General features: G+C 34.6%; 1 long non-coding RNA gene across 1 annotated transcript in view; it reads right to left on the bottom strand.

Moving 5' to 3' along the window:
- LOC133551961 (uncharacterized) overlaps positions 1–18,850 on the bottom strand; it is a 93,931-nt gene that overhangs the window by 43,644 nt on the left and 31,437 nt on the right. The window contains exon 6 of the long non-coding RNA XR_009806593.1: positions 14,139–14,220. This is a non-coding gene — a long non-coding RNA (uncharacterized LOC133551961). The remainder of the gene's footprint in view (positions 1–14,138; positions 14,221–18,850) is intronic.

Here is an 18,850-nt window from a genome sequence, read left to right on the forward strand (position 1 = left end):
AGCACTATTGCTAAGTGATAAACAAGAAATAAAAACTACGAGCATAGTAAAACAATCACTTACTGAAGACATCCAGCAAGTAGCACTGTAGCTAAGTGCTGAACAAAAAATACAAACCAGGAGCATAGTAAAACAATCACTGATAAACAAGAAATAACGTGGATCCCGACTTAAACAAGTTAAAAAACTTATTGGGGTGTTACCATTTAGTGGTCAATTGTACGGAAAATATACTGTACTGTGCAATCTACTAATAAAAGTTTCAATCAAAAAAAAAAAATAGCACTATTGCTAAGTGATAAACAAGAAATACAAACTACGAGCATAGTAAAACAATCACTTACTGAAGACATCCAGCAAGTAGCACTGTAGCTAAGTGCTAAACAAGAAATACAAACCAGGAGCATAGTAAAACAATCACTGATAAACAAGAAATAACGTGGATCCCGACTTAAACAAGTTAAAAAACTTATTGGGGTGTTACCATTTAGTGGTCAATTGTACGGAAAATATACTGTACTGTGCAATCTACTAATAAAAGTTTCAATCAAAAAAAAAAAATTGCACTATTGCTAAGTGATAAACAAGAAATAAAAACTACGAACATAGTAAAACAATCACTTACTGAAGACATCCAGCAAGTAGCACTGTAGCTAAGTGCTAAACAAGAAATACAAACCAGGAGCATAGTAAAACAATCACTGATAAACAAGAAATAACGTGGATCCCGACTTAAACAAGTTAAAAAACTTATTGGGGTGTTACCATTTAGTGGTCAATTGTACGGAAAATATACTGTACTGTGCAATCTACTAATAAAAGTTTCAATCAAAAAAAAAAAATAGCACTATTGCTAAGTGATAAACAAGAAATAAAAACTACGAGCATAGTAAAACAATCACTTACTGAAGACATCCAGCAAGTAGCACTGTAGCTAAGTGCTAAACAAGAAATACAAACCAGGAGCATAGTAAAACAATCACTGATAAACAAGAAATAACGTGGATCCCGACTTAAACAAGTTAAAAAACTTATTGGGGTGTTACCATTTAGTGGTCAATTGTACGGAAAATATACTGTACTGTGCAATCTACTAATAAAAGTTTCAATCAAAAAAAAAAAATAGCACTATTGCTAAGTGATAAACAAGAAATAAAAACTACGAGCATAGTAAAACAATCACTTACTGAAGACATCCAGCAAGTGGCACTGTAGCTAAGTGCTAAACAAGAAATACAAACCTGGAGCATAGTAAAACAATCACTGATAAACAAGAAATAACGTGGATCCCGACTTAAACAAGTTAAAAAACTTATTGGGGTGTTACCATTTAGTGGTCAATTGTACGGAAAATATACTGTACTGTGCAATCTAATAATAAAAGTTTCAATCCCCCAAAAAAATAGCACTATTGCTAAGTGATAAACAAGAAATAAAAACTACGAGCATAGTAAAACAATCACTTACTGAAGACATCCAGCAAGTAGCACTGTAGCTAAGTGCTGAACAAAAAATACAAACCTGGAGCATAGTAAAACAAACACTGATAAACAAAAAATACGAATTAATAGCATGAATTGATTAACGTAGACCCAGACTTATACAAGTTGCAAAACTTATTCGGGTGTTACCATTTTCCGAATAAGTTGAAAAACTTATTCGGAAAATATACTGTACTGTGCAATCTACTAATAAAAGTTTCAATCAAAAAAAAAAAATAGCACTATTGCTAAGTGATAAACAAGAAATAAAAACTACGAGCATAGTAAAACAATCACTTACTGAAGACATCCAGCAAGTAGCACTGTAGCTAAGTGCTGAACAAAAAATACAAACCAGGAGCATAGTAAAACAATCACTGATAAACAAGAAATAACGTAGATCCCGACTTAAACAAGTTAAAAAACTTATTGGGGTGTTACCATTTAGTGGTCAATTGTACGGAAAATATGCTGTACTGTGCAATCTACTAATAAAAGTTTCAATCAAAAAAAAAAATAGCACTATTGCTAAGTGATAAACAAGAAATAAAAACTACGAGCATAGTAAAACAATCACTTACTGAAGACATCCAGCAAGTAGCACTGTAGCTAAGTGCTAAACAAGAAATACAAACCAGGAGCATAGTAAAACAATCACTGATAAACAAGGAATACGAATTAATACCATGAATTGATTAACGTAGACCCCGACTTAAACAAGTTGAAAAACTTATTCGGGTGTTACCATTTTCCAAATAAGTTGAAAAACGTATTCGGAAAATGTACTGTACTGTGCAATCTACTAATAAAAGTTTCAATCCAAAAAAAAAATAGCACTATTGCTAAGTGATAAACAAGAAATAAAAACTACGAGCATAGTAAAACAATCACTTACTGAAGACATCCAGCAAGTAGCACTGTAGCTAAGTGCTGAACAAAAAATACAAACCAGGAGCATAGTAAAACAATCACTGATAAACAAGAAATAACATGGATCCCGACTTAAACAAGTTAAAAAACTTATTGGGGTGTTACCATTTAGTGGTCAATTGTACGGAAAATATACTGTACTGTGCAATCTAATAATAAAAGTTTCAATCCAAAAAAAAAAATAGCACTATTGCTAAGTGATAAACAAGAAATAAAAACTACGAGCATAGTAAAACAATCACTTACTGAAGACATCCAGCAAGTAGCACTGTAGCTAAGTGCTAAACAAGAAATACAAACCAGGAGCATAGTAAAACAATCACTGATAAACAAGAAATAACGTGGATCCCGACTTAAACAAGTTAAAAAACTTATTGGGGTGTTACCATTTAGTGGTCAATTGTACGGAAAATATACTGTACTGTGCAATCTACTAATAAAAGTTTCAATCAAAAAAAAAAAATTGCACTATTGCTAAGTGATAAACAAGAAATAAAAACTACGAACATAGTAAAACAATCACTTACTGAAGACATCCAGCAAGTAGCACTGTAGCTAAGTGCTAAACAAGAAATACAAACCAGGAGCATAGTAAAACAATCACTGATAAACAAGAAATAACGTGGATCCCGACTTAAACAAGTTAAAAAACTTATTGGGGTGTTACCATTTAGTGGTCAATTGTACGGAAAATATACTGTACTGTGCAATCTACTAATAAAAGTTTCAATCAAAAAAAAAAAATAGCACTATTGCTAAGTGATAAACAAGAAATAAAAACTACGAGCATAGTAAAACAATCACTTACTGAAGACATCCAGCAAGTGGCACTGTAGCTAAGTGCTAAACAAGAAATACAAACCTGGAGCATAGTAAAACAATCACTGATAAACAAGAAATAACGTGGATCCCGACTTAAACAAGTTAAAAAACTTATTGGGGTGTTACCATTTAGTGGTCAATTGTACGGAAAATATACTGTACTGTGCAATCTAATAATAAAAGTTTCAATCCCCCAAAAAAATAGCACTATTGCTAAGTGATAAACAAGAAATAAAAACTACGAGCATAGTAAAACAATCACTTACTGAAGACATCCAGCAAGTAGCACTGTAGCTAAGTGCTGAACAAAAAATACAAACCTGGAGCATAGTAAAACAAACACTGATAAACAAAAAATACGAATTAATAGCATGAATTGATTAACGTAGACCCAGACTTATACAAGTTGAAAAACTTATTCGGGTGTTACCATTTTCCGAATAAGTTGAAAAACTTATTCGGAAAATATACTGTACTGTGCAATCTACTAATAAAAGTTTCAATCAAAAAAAAAAAATAGCACTATTGCTAAGTGATAAACAAGAAATAAAAACTACGAGCATAGTAAAACAATCACTTACTGAAGACATCCAGCAAGTAGCACTGTAGCTAAGTGCTGAACAAAAAATACAAACCAGGAGCATAGTAAAACAATCACTGATAAACAAGAAATAACGTAGATCCCGACTTAAACAAGTTAAAAAACTTATTGGGGTGTTACCATTTAGTGGTCAATTGTACGGAAAATATGCTGTACTGTGCAATCTACTAATAAAAGTTTCAATCAAAAAAAAAAATAGCACTATTGCTAAGTGATAAACAAGAAATAAAAACTACGAGCATAGTAAAACAATCACTTACTGAAGACATCCAGCAAGTAGCACTGTAGCTAAGTGCTAAACAAGAAATACAAACCAGGAGCATAGTAAAACAATCACTGATAAACAAGGAATACGAATTAATACCATGAATTGATTAACGTAGACCCCGACTTAAACAAGTTGAAAAACTTATTCGGGTGTTACCATTTTCCAAATAAGTTGAAAAACGTATTCGGAAAATGTACTGTACTGTGCAATCTACTAATAAAAGTTTCAATCCAAAAAAAAAATAGCACTATTGCTAAGTGATAAACAAGAAATAAAAACTACGAGCATAGTAAAACAATCACTTACTGAAGACATCCAGCAAGTAGCACTGTAGCTAAGTGCTGAACAAAAAATACAAACCAGGAGCATAGTAAAACAATCACTGATAAACAAGAAATAACATGGATCCCGACTTAAACAAGTTAAAAAACTTATTGGGGTGTTACCATTTAGTGGTCAATTGTACGGAAAATATACTGTACTGTGCAATCTACTAATAAAAGTTTCAATCCAAAAAAAAAAATAGCACTATTGCTAAGTGATAAACAAGAAATAAAAACTACGAGCATAGTAAAACAATCACTTACTGAAGACATCCAGCAAGTAGCACTGTAGCTAAGTGCTAAACAAGAAATACAAACCAGGAGCATAGTAAAACAAACACTGATAAACAAAAAATACGAATTAATAGCATGAATTGATTAACGTAGACCCAGACTTAAACAAGTTAAAAAACTTATTGGGGTGTTACCATTTAGTGGTCAATTGTACGGAAAATATACTGTACTGTGCAATCTACTAATAAAAGTTTCAATCCCCCCAAAAAATAGCACTATTGCTAAGTGATAAACAAGAAATAAAAACTACGAGCATAGTAAAACAATCACTTACTGAAGACATCCAGCAAGTAGCACTGTAGCTAAGTGCTAAACAAGAAATACAAACCAGGAGCATAGTAAAACAATCACTGATAAACAAGAAATAACGTGGATCCCGACTTAAACAAGTTAAAAAACTTATTGGGGTGTTACCATTTAGTGGTCAATTGTACGGAAAATATACTGTACTGTGCAATCTACTAATAAAAGTTTCAATCAAAAAAAAAAAATAGCACTATTGCTAAGTGATAAACAAGAAATAAAAACTACGAGCATAGTAAAACAATCTCTTACTGAAGACATCCAGCAAGTAGCACTGTAGCTAAGTGCTAAACAAGAAATACAAACCAGGAGCATAGTAAAACAATCACTGATAAACAAGAAATAACGTGGATCCCGACTTAAACAAGTTAAAACACTTATTGGGGTGTTACCATTTAGTGGTCAATTGTACGGAAAATATACTGTACTGTGCAATCTACTAATAAAAGTTTCAATCCAAAAAAAAAATAGCACTATTGCTAAGTGATAAACAAGAAATAAAAACTATGAGCATAGTAAAACAATCACTTACTGAAGACATCCAGCAAGTAGCACTGTAGCTAAGTGCTAAACAAGAAATACAAACCAGGAGCATAGTAAAACAATCACTGATAAACAAGAAATAACGTGGATCCCGACTTAAACAAGTTAAAAAACTTATTGGGGTGTTACCATTTAGTGGTCAATTGTACGGAATATGTACTGTACTGTGCAATCTACTAATAAAAGTTTCAATCAAAAAAAAAAAAAATAGCACTATTGCTAAGTGATAAACAAGAAATAAAAACTACGAGCATAGTAAAACAATCACTTACTGAAGACATCCAGCAAGTAGCACTGTAGCTAAGTGCTAAACAAGAAATACAAACCAGGAGCATAGTAAAACAATCACTGATAAACAAGAAATAACGTGGATCCCGACTTAAACAAGTTAAAAAACTTATTGGGGTGTTACCATTTAGTGGTCAATTGTACGGAAAATATACTGTACTGTGCAATCTACTAATAAAAGTTTCAATCAAAAAAAAAAAATAGCACTATTGCCAAGTGATAAACAGGAAATACAAACTACGAGCATAGTAAAACAATCACTTACTGAAGACATCCAGCAAGTAGCACTGTAGCTAAGTGCTGAACAAAAAATACAAACCAGGAGCATAGTAAAACAATCACTGATAAACAAGAAATAACGTGGATCCCGACTTAAACAAGTTAAAAAACTTATTGGGGTGTTACCATTTAGTGGTCAATTGTACGGAAAATATACTGTACTGTGCAATCTACTAATAAAAGTTTCAATCCCCCCCCAAAAATAGCACTATTGCTAAGTGATAAACAAGAAATAAGAACTACGAGCATAGTAAAACAATCACTTACTGAAGACATCCAGCAAGTAGCACTGTAGCTAAGTGCTGAACAAAAAATACAAACCAGGAGCATAGTAAAACAATCACTGATAAACAAGAAATAACGTGGATCCCGACTTAAACATGTTGAAAAACTTATTGGGGTGTTACCATTTAGTGGTCAATTGTACGGAAAATATACTGTACAGTGCAATCTACTAATAAAAGTTTCAATCCCCCCAAAAAATAGCACTATTGCTAAGTGATAAACAAGAAATAAAAACTACGAGCATAGTAAAACAATCACTTACTGAAGACATCCAGCAAGTAGCACTGTAGCTAAGTGCTGAACAAAAAATACAAACCAGGAGCATAGTAAAACAATCACTGATAAACAAGAAATAACGTGGATCCCGACTTAAACAAGTTAAAAAACTTATTGGGGTGTTACCATTTAGTGGTCAATTGTACGGAAAATATACTGTACTGTGCAATCTACTAATAAAAGTTTCAATCAAAAAAAAAAAAAATAGCACTATTGCTAAGTGATAAACAAGAAATAAAAACTACGAGCATAGTAAAACAATCACTTACTGAAGACATCCAGCAAGTAGCACTGTAGCTAAGTGCTAAACAAGAAATACAAACCAGGAGCATAGTAAAACAATCACTGATAAACAAGAAATAACGTGGATCCCGACTTAAACAAGTTAAAAAACTTATTGGGGTGTTACCATTTAGTGGTCAATTGTACGGAAAATATACTGTACTGTGCAATCTACTAATAAAAGTTTCAATCAAAAAAAAAAAATAGCACTATTGCTAAGTGATAAACAAGAAATAAAAACTACGAGCATAGTAAAACAATCACTTACTGAAGACATCCAGCAAGTGGCACTGTAGCTAAGTGCTAAACAAGAAATACAAACCTGGAGCATAGTAAAACAATCACTGATAAACAAGAAATAACGTGGATCCCGACTTAAACAAGTTAAAAAACTTATTGGGGTGTTACCATTTAGTGGTCAATTGTACGGAAAATATACTGTACTGTGCAATCTAATAATAAAAGTTTCAATCCCCCAAAAAAATAGCACTATTGCTAAGTGATAAACAAGAAATAAAAACTACGAGCATAGTAAAACAATCACTTACTGAAGACATCCAGCAAGTAGCACTGTAGCTAAGTGCTGAACAAAAAATACAAACCTGGAGCATAGTAAAACAAACACTGATAAACAAAAAATACGAATTAATAGCATGAATTGATTAACGTAGACCCAGACTTATACAAGTTGAAAAACTTATTCGGGTGTTACCATTTTCCGAATAAGTTGAAAAACTTATTCGGAAAATATACTGTACTGTGCAATCTACTAATAAAAGTTTCAATCAAAAAAAAAAAATAGCACTATTGCTAAGTGATAAACAAGAAATAAAAACTACGAGCATAGTAAAACAATCACTTACTGAAGACATCCAGCAAGTAGCACTGTAGCTAAGTGCTGAACAAAAAATACAAACCAGGAGCATAGTAAAACAATCACTGATAAACAAGAAATAACGTAGATCCCGACTTAAACAAGTTAAAAAACTTATTGGGGTGTTACCATTTAGTGGTCAATTGTACGGAAAATATGCTGTACTGTGCAATCTACTAATAAAAGTTTCAATCAAAAAAAAAAATAGCACTATTGCTAAGTGATAAACAAGAAATAAAAACTACGAGCATAGTAAAACAATCACTTACTGAAGACATCCAGCAAGTAGCACTGTAGCTAAGTGCTAAACAAGAAATACAAACCAGGAGCATAGTAAAACAATCACTGATAAACAAGGAATACGAATTAATACCATGAATTGATTAACGTAGACCCCGACTTAAACAAGTTGAAAAACTTATTCGGGTGTTACCATTTTCCAAATAAGTTGAAAAACGTATTCGGAAAATGTACTGTACTGTGCAATCTACTAATAAAAGTTTCAATCCAAAAAAAAAATAGCACTATTGCTAAGTGATAAACAAGAAATAAAAACTACGAGCATAGTAAAACAATCACTTACTGAAGACATCCAGCAAGTAGCACTGTAGCTAAGTGCTGAACAAAAAATACAAACCAGGAGCATAGTAAAACAATCACTGATAAACAAGAAATAACATGGATCCCGACTTAAACAAGTTAAAAAACTTATTGGGGTGTTACCATTTAGTGGTCAATTGTACGGAAAATATACTGTACTGTGCAATCTACTAATAAAAGTTTCAATCCAAAAAAAAAAATAGCACTATTGCTAAGTGATAAACAAGAAATAAAAACTACGAGCATAGTAAAACAATCACTTACTGAAGACATCCAGCAAGTAGCACTGTAGCTAAGTGCTAAACAAGAAATACAAACCAGGAGCATAGTAAAACAAACACTGATAAACAAAAAATACGAATTAATAGCATGAATTGATTAACGTAGACCCAGACTTAAACAAGTTGAAAAACTTATTCGGGTGTTACCATTTTCTGAATAAGTTGAAAAACTTATTCGGAAAATGTACTGTACTGTGCAATCTACTAATAAAAGTTTCAATCCAAAAAAAATAGCACTATTGCTAAGTGATAAACAAGAAATAAAAACTACGAGCATAGTAAAACAATCCCTTACTGAAGACATCCAGCAAGTAGCACTGTAGCTAAGTGCTAAACAAAAAATACAAACCAGGAGCATAGTAAAACAATCACTGATAAACAAGAAATAACGTGGATCCCGACTTAAACAAGTTAAAAAACTTATTGGGGTGTTACCATTTAGTGGTCAATTGTACGGAAAATATACTGTACTGTGCAATCTACTAATAAAAGTTTCAATCCCCCCAAAAAATAGCACTATTGCTAAGTGATAAACAAGAAATAAAATCTACGAGCATAGTAAAACAATCACTTACTGAAGACATCCAGCAAGTAGCACTGTAGCTAAGTGCTGAACAAAAAATACAAATCAGGAGCATAGTAAAACAATCACTGATAAACAAGAAATAACGTGGATCCCGACTTAAACAAGTTAAAAAACTTATTGGGGTGTTACCATTTAGTGGTCAATTGTACGGAAAATATACTGTACTGTGCAATCTACTAATAAAAGTTTCAATCCCCCCAAAAAATAGCACTATTGCTAAGTGATAAACAAGAAATAAAAACTACGAGCATAGTAAAACAATCACTTACTGAAGACATCCAGCAAGTAGCACTGTAGCTAAGTGCTAAACAAGAAATACAAACCAGGAGCATAGTAAAACAATCACTGATAAACAAGAAATAACGTGGATCCCGACTTAAACAAGTTAAAAAACTTATTGGGGTGTTACCATTTAGTGGTCAATTGTACGGAAAATATACTGTACTGTGCAATCTACTAATAAAAGTTTCAATCAAAAAAAAAAAATAGCACTATTGCTAAGTGATAAACAAGAAATAAAAACTACGAGCATAGTAAAACAATCTCTTACTGAAGACATCCAGCAAGTAGCACTGTAGCTAAGTGCTAAACAAGAAATACAAACCAGGAGCATAGTAAAACAATCACTGATAAACAAGAAATAACGTGGATCCCGACTTAAACAAGTTAAAACACTTATTGGGGTGTTACCATTTAGTGGTCAATTGTACGGAAAATATACTGTACTGTGCAATCTACTAATAAAAGTTTCAATCCAAAAAAAAAATAGCACTATTGCTAAGTGATAAACAAGAAATAAAAACTATGAGCATAGTAAAACAATCACTTACTGAAGACATCCAGCAAGTAGCACTGTAGCTAAGTGCTAAACAAGAAATACAAACCAGGAGCATAGTAAAACAATCACTGATAAACAAGAAATAACGTGGATCCCGACTTAAACAAGTTAAAAAACTTATTGGGTTGTTACCATTTAGTGGTCAATTGTACGGAATATGTACTGTACTGTGCAATCTACTAATAAAAGTTTCAATCAAAAAAAAAAAAAATAGCACTATTGCTAAGTGATAAACAAGAAATAAAAACTACGAGCATAGTAAAACAATCACTTACTGAAGACATCCAGCAAGTAGCACTGTAGCTAAGTGCTAAACAAGAAATACAAACCAGGAGCATAGTAAAACAATCACTGATAAACAAGAAATAACGTGGATCCCGACTTAAACAAGTTAAAAAACTTATTGGGGTGTTACCATTTAGTGGTCAATTGTACGGAAAATATACTGTACTGTGCAATCTACTAATAAAAGTTTCAATCAAAAAAAAAAAATAGCACTATTGCCAAGTGATAAACAGGAAATACAAACTACGAGCATAGTAAAACAATCACTTACTGAAGACATCCAGCAAGTAGCACTGTAGCTAAGTGCTGAACAAAAAATACAAACCAGGAGCATAGTAAAACAATCACTGATAAACAAGAAATAACGTGGATCCCGACTTAAACAAGTTAAAAAACTTATTGGGGTGTTACCATTTAGTGGTCAATTGTACGGAAAATATACTGTACTGTGCAATCTACTAATAAAAGTTTCAATCCCCCCCCAAAAATAGCACTATTGCTAAGTGATAAACAAGAAATAAGAACTACGAGCATAGTAAAACAATCACTTACTGAAGACATCCAGCAAGTAGCACTGTAGCTAAGTGCTGAACAAAAAATACAAACCAGGAGCATAGTAAAACAATCACTGATAAACAAGAAATAACGTGGATCCCGACTTAAACATGTTGAAAAACTTATTGGGGTGTTACCATTTAGTGGTCAATTGTACGGAAAATATACTGTACAGTGCAATCTACTAATAAAAGTTTCAATCCCCCCAAAAAATAGCACTATTGCTAAGTGATAAACAAGAAATAAAAACTACGAGCATAGTAAAACAATCACTTACTGAAGACATCCAGCAAGTAGCACTGTAGCTAAGTGCTGAACAAAAAATACAAACCAGGAGCATAGTAAAACAATCACTGATAAACAAGAAATAACGTGGATCCCGACTTAAACAAGTTAAAAAACTTATTGGGGTGTTACCATTTAGTGGTCAATTGTACGGAAAATATACTGTACTGTGCAATCTACTAATAAAAGTTTCAATCAAAAAAAAAAAAAATAGCACTATTGCTAAGTGATAAACAAGAAATAAAAACTACGAGCATAGTAAAACAATCACTTACTGAAGACATCCAGCAAGTAGCACTGTAGCTAAGTGCTAAACAAGAAATACAAACCAGGAGCATAGTAAAACAAACACTGATAAACAAAAAATACGAATTAATACCATGAATTGATTAACGTAGACCCCGACTTAAACAAGTTGAAAAACTTATTCGGGTGTTACCATTTTCCGAATAAGTTGAAAAACGTATTCGGAAAATGTACTGTACTGTGCAATCTACTAATAAAAGTTTCAATCAAAAAAAAAATAGCATTATTGCTAAGTGATAAACAAGAAATACAAACTACGAGCATAGTAAAACAATCGCTTACTGAAGACATCCAGCAAGTAGCACTGTAGCTAAGTGCTAAACAAGAAATACAATCAACGAGCGTAGTAAAATAATCACTTACTGAACAAATCCAGCAAGTAGCACTATATATAAGTGCTAAACAAGATATACAAACTAGGAGCATAGTAAAACAATCACTTGCTAAACAAATCCGGCAATTAGTACTACAGCTAAGTGCCAAAACAAGAAATACAAACTAGGAGCATAGTAAAACAATCACTTACTGAACAAATCTGGGCAAGTAGCACTATAGCTAAGTGCTAAACAAGAAATACAAACTGCGAGCATAGTAAAACAATCACTTACTGAAGAAATCCGGCAAGTAGCACTATAGCTAAGTGCAAAACAACATATGCAAACTACGAGAATAGTAAAACAATCTCTTACTGAACAAATCCGATAAGTAGCCGTATAGCTAAGTGCCACACAAGAAATACAAACCAGGAACATCGTAAAACAATCACTTACTGAACAAATCTGGCAAGTAGCACTATTGCTAAGTGCTAAACAAGAAATACAAACTAGGAGCATAGTAAAACAATCACTTGCTAAACAAATCCGGCAAGTAGTACTACAGCCGGGTGCCAAAACAAGAAATAAAAACTAGGAGCATAGTAAAACAATCCATTAGTGAACAATTCCGGGCAAGTAGCACTATAGCTAAGTGCTAAACAAGAAATACAAACTGCGAGTATAGTAAAACAATCACTTATTGAACAAATCCGGCAAGTAGCATTGGAGCTAAGTGCTAAACAAGAAATACAAACTAGGAGCATAGTAAAACAATCACTTACTGAACAAATCTGGCAAGTAGCACTGTAGCTAAGTGCAAAACAAGAAATACAAACTAGGAGAATAATAAAACAATCACTTACTGACCAAATCCGGCAAGTAGCACTGTAGCTAAGTGCCAAACAGGCAATACAAACTAGGAGCATAATAAAACAATCACTTACTGAACAAATCCGGCAAGTAGCACTATTTCTAAGTGCCAAACAAGAAATAATAACCAGGTGCATCGTAAAACAATAACTTAGTGAACAAATCGGGCAAGTAGCACTATTGCTAAGTGCTAAACAAGAAATACAAACTAGGAGCATAGTAAAACAATCACTTACTGAACAAATCTGGCAAGTAGCACTGTAGCTAAGTGCTAAAAAAGAAATACAAACAAGGAGCATAGTAAAACAATCACTTACTGAGAAAATCCGGCAATTAGCACTATATCTAAGTGCCAAACAAGAAATACAAACCAGAAGCACAGTAAAACAATCACTTACTGAACGAATCTGGCAAGTAGCACTATTGCTAAGTGATCAACAAAAAATACAAACTACGAGCATAGTAAAACAATCACTTACTGAACAAATCCGGCAAGTAGCACTATAGCTAAGTGCTAAACAAGAAATACCAACTAGGAGCATAGTAAAACAGTCACTTACCGAACAAATCCGGCAAGTAGCACTATAGCTAAGTGCTAAACAAGAAATACAAACTAGGAGCATAGTAAAACAATCACTTATTGAACAAATCCGGCAAGTAGCACTGTAGCTAAGTGCTAAACAAGAAATACAAACTAGGAACATAGTAAAACAATTACTTTACTGAACAAATCTAGCAAGTAGCACTATAGCTAAGTGCTAAACAAGGAATACAATCAACGAGCGTAGTAAAACAATCACTTACTGAAGATATCCGGCAAGTAGCACTGTAGCTAAGTCCTAAACAAAAAATACAAATAAGAGCATAGTAAAACAATCACTTACGGAAGAAATCCGACAAGTAGCACTATAGCTAAGTGCCAACAACAAATACAAACTAGGAGCATAGTAAAACAATCACTTACTGAACAAATCCAGCAAGTAGCACTGTAGCTAAGTGCTAAACAAGAAATACAAACTAGGAGCATCGTAAAACGATCACTTACTAAACAAATTTGGCAAGTAGCACTGTATATAAGTGCTACACAAGAAATCCAAACTAGGAGCATAGTAAAACAACCACTTACTGAACAAATCCGGCAAGTAGCACTACAGCTAAGTGCTAAACAAGAAATACAAACTAAGAGCATAGAAAAACAATCACTTATTGAACAAATCCGGCAAGTAGCACTGTAGCTAAGTGCTAAACAATAAATACAAACTAGGAGCATAGTAAAATAGTCACTTATTGAACAAATCCAGCAAGTAGCACTGTAGCTAAGTGCCAAACAAGAAATACAAACTAAGAGCATAGTAAAACAATCACTTACTGCACAATGTCTGCTCTCGCTGGGATGCCGACTGAATGGATGTTCATATATCTTCCCGTTTAGATGAAGAATTCATCCTAATCTTCATGGAGGTAAAAAGAAAAGGGTTTTTTTAGGTCTCTCTCGCCATCTCACAATATCCGTTGGATGTCAAAGTTGACCAAGGTCTCGGTTTATGTCCACAACCTTCGACTATCCAGGTGAGAGGCATGATTTATGGTGTAGAAAAGGGGCGGCCACACCTTTTTAACAGGTGAGCTACTTATCAAATGACCACTGTAGACGACCTTGAGCTTGGAATGCAGGAGTAGCAATACTCCTTCCTATTTCTTTCTGTCTCCTGCTGAGTAAAACAATAGATAAGTGTATTCGCTCTGTAGGGGAGGGCTAGTGGCGTATTGAAAAAGGCAAGACTTCCGTGGTGTTGTCAGATCAACTTAGGCGATGCGAATTGAATGTGTCGTTACATGGGTTGGTCTCCCAAAGCTTTGGAATAAAATGTCAAAATACCTATTCTGTCTGATTCATTTAAAATCAGCTTATGTGTCATCAAAAGAACTTAGAGTTGACCAGCAACTTAAATTCCCACGGAGGAACATCTGGTCCGAGCGCAACACAACCCACCCAAAAGTATAGGAACATGTGACTGATGGGTGTCTCCGGTTACTCGGGTGTTGCCTCTTAAGTTGATTACTTAAACATTAGATAGTGCTTGTTTTTTGGCTTTGTGTTTCACGTGTGAAAACCACATTTGCTGCTAAGCAAACATCAAGACCAGAGAAGAGTTTATGGGAGAAAGCCAAACCACTTTTAAGGGGAGAGACGGGAGTGTTCTTGTCTTAGATAGGGATTGTAAAATGTGACCAAATCTGCTAGGTCAAAAATATACACACATCAATGTTAAAGGCCTACTGAAATGAGATGTTCTTATTTAAAACGGGGATAGCAGGTCCGTTACTTGATCATTTCGCGATATTGCTGTATTTTTGCTGAAAGGGTTTAGTAAAGAACATCCACGATAAAGTTCGAAACTTTTGGTCGCTGATAAAAAAGCTTTGCCTTTACCGGAAGTAGCAGACGATGTGCGCGTGACATCACGGGTTGTGGAGCTCCTCACATCTGAACATTGTTTACAATCATGGCCACCAGCAGCGAGACCGATTCGTACCGAGAAAGCGACGATTTCCTCATTAAATTGAGCGAGGATGAAAGATTCGTGGATGAGGAAAGTGAGAGTGAAGGACAAGGGAAAAAAAACCCACTATACAGTTGGAGTGATTCAGATGTTAAAACTTTTTTGTATTCTCTAGCCTTTAAATAGACCCCCTTTTTAGACTAGTTGATCTGCCGTTTCTTTTCTTTTTCTCCTATGTCCCCCCCCTCCCTTGTGGAGGGGATCCGGTCCAGTGGCCATGGATGAAGTACTGGCTGTCCAAACTCGGGACCTAGGATGAACCGCTCATCCAGAGTCGGGACCCAGGATGGACCGCTCGCCTGTGTATCGGTTGCGGACATCTCTGCGCTGCCTCCCCTTGGGATGGTTTCCTGCTGGCTTCACTTTGGATGGGACTCTCGCTACTATATTGGATCCACTTTGGACTTGATTCTCACGGTTACATTAGATCCACTATGGATTGGACTTTCACAATATCATGTTAGATCCGCTCGACATCCATTGCTATCGGTCCCCTGGGGGACAGGGGGTGGGGGTTGCCCGCCCACATGTGTGATCCTCTCCAAGGTTTCTCATAGTCATCATGGTCGACGTCCCACTGGGGTGAGTTTTTCCTTGCCCTTATGTGGGCCCTACCGAGGATGTCGTTGTGGTTTGTGCAGCCTTTTGAGGCACTTGTGATTTAGGGCTATATATATATAATCATTGATTGATTGATGTTATTAGACAAATTTACTAGGATAATTCTGGAAAATCCCTTATCTGCTCATTGTGTTACTAGTGTTTTAGTGAGATTATATTGTCGTACCTGTACAACCTGAAGGTCGGCCCCGCACCTTTCTTCAGCACCAGTCGACGGGTGGTGGCGACGCCCATCCCTGCCCTTCGCAAGGGACCCTCTCCGAAACACGATCTTTCGAAATGATCGCTGCATAAAACACTGTACTTTGTGTGTGTGGTCCAATCCAACCGTGTTCGCTTCACCGTCATCTTTCGGGAAAGTAAACAATGAAACACCGGCTGTGTTTGTGTTGCTAAAGGCGGCCGCAATACACCGCTTCCCACCTACAGCTTTCTTCTTTGACGTCTCCATTATTCATTGAACAAATTGCTAAATATTCAGCAACACAGATGTCCAGAATACTGTGGGATTATGCGATGAAAAGAGACGACTTATAGCTGTGAACGGTGCTGGAACAAAATGTCCTCTACAATGCGTGACGTCATCGTACCGCGTCGTTGTAGCATGATACTTCCGTGCGAAATTTAAAATTTTAATTTAGTCAACTAAAAAGGCCGTATTGGCATGTGTTGCAATGTTAAGATTTCATCATTGATATATAAACTATCAGACTAAATTTGTTGGTTTTCTGAAAATGAACTTTTTTCTTCAGCATTGTCCACATGTTTAAGTCAGGACTTTGAGAAGGCCATTCCAAAATCTTAATTCTAGCCTGATTTAGCCATTCCTTTACCACGTTTGACATGTGTTTGGGGTCTTTGTCCTGTTTGAAAACCCAACTGCGCCCAAAACCCAACCTCCGGGTTGAAGATTTTAGGTTGTCTTGAAGAATTTGGAGGTAATCCTCCTTTTTTATTGTGCCATTTACTCCCTGTAAAGCACCAGTTCCATTGGCAGCAAAACAGACCCAGATCATAGTACTACCACCACCATGCTTGACTGTAGGTTTGGTGTTCCTGTGATTAAAAGCCACACCTTTTCTCCTTCAAACATATTGCTGGGTATTGTTGCCAAACAGCTCAATTTTTGTTTCATCTGACCACAGAACTTTCCTCCAGAAGGTCTTATCTTTGTCCATGTGATGTTAGATGAAATAATAATTCAGCTGTTTGGCCACAATACCCAGCAATTTGTTTGGAGGAGAAAAGGTGAGGCCTTTAATCCTAGGAACACCAACCCTACTGTCAAGCATGGTGGTGGTAGTTTTATGCTCTGGGCCTGTTTTGCTGCCAATGGGATAGGTGTTTTACAGAGAGTAAATGGGACAATGAAAAAGGAGGATTACCTCCAAATTCTTCAAGACAACCTAAAATAATCAGCCAGGAGGTCAGGCCTTGGGCGGAGTTGGGTGCTCCAACAGGACAATGACCCCAAACACGTGTGAAAAGTGATAATTCCAATCCAATCCACTTTATTTATATAGCACATTTAAACAACAATATGTGTGATCCTCTCCAAGGTTTCTCATAGTCATCATGGTTGACGTCCCACTGGGGTGAGTTTTTCCTTGCCCTTATGTGGGCCCTACCGAGGATGTCGTTGTGGTTTGTGCAGCCTTTTGAGGGACTTGTGATGACCCCAAACACGTGTGAAAAGTGATAAATATATATATATATATATATATACATACATACATACATACATACATACATAGATACATACATACATACATACACACACACACACACACACACACACACACACACACACACACACACACACACACACACACACACACACACACACACACACACACACACACACACACACACACACACACACACACACACACACACACACACACACACACACACACACACATACATATATATATATACATACATACATACATACATACATACATACATACATACATACATACATACATACATACATACATACATACATACATACATATATATATATATATATATACATACATACATACATACATATATATATATATATATATATACATACATACATATATATATATATATATATATATATATACATACATACATACATACATACATACATATATATATATATATATACATACATACATACATACATACATACATATATATATATATATATATATATATATATATATATACATACATACATACATACATACATACATATATATATATATATATATATATATATATATATATATATATATATATATATATATATATATATATATATACATACATACATACATACATATATATATATAAACATTGATTGATGTTATTAGACAAATTTACTAGAACTTGTGATTTAGGGCTACATTTAAACAACAATAACGTTTCCAAAGTGCTGCACAGCCATGTTAAAAACAATTGTCCAAAAAAAATATATATATATAAATAAAATTAAATAAAAAAAGTATATATATATATTATGCTCCACCAATGACTGAATAAAAACAAAAAATAAATAAATATAAAACCGGGAATGGCTAAATCAGGCTAGAATTAAGGTTTTAGAATAGCTTTCCCAAAGTCCTGATTTAAACGTGTGGACAATGCTGAAGAAACAAGTCCATGTCAGAAAACCAACAAATTACTGAACTGCACCAATTTTGGCAAGAAGACTGCTCAATAATTCAACCAGAAGCTTGTGGATGGCTACCAAAAAGCACCTTTTTGCAGTGAAACTTGCCAAGGGACATGTAAGCAAATATTAAAATTGCTGTATGTATACTTTTGACCCAGGAGCTTTGATCACATTTTCAGGAAACCCTTAAATAACATGGGTGTCAAACTCTGGCCCGCCGTGTAATTT

This window comes from Nerophis ophidion, linkage group LG04, assembly GCF_033978795.1.
Source record: "Nerophis ophidion isolate RoL-2023_Sa linkage group LG04, RoL_Noph_v1.0, whole genome shotgun sequence".
Taxonomy (NCBI): domain Eukaryota; kingdom Metazoa; phylum Chordata; class Actinopteri; order Syngnathiformes; family Syngnathidae; genus Nerophis; species Nerophis ophidion.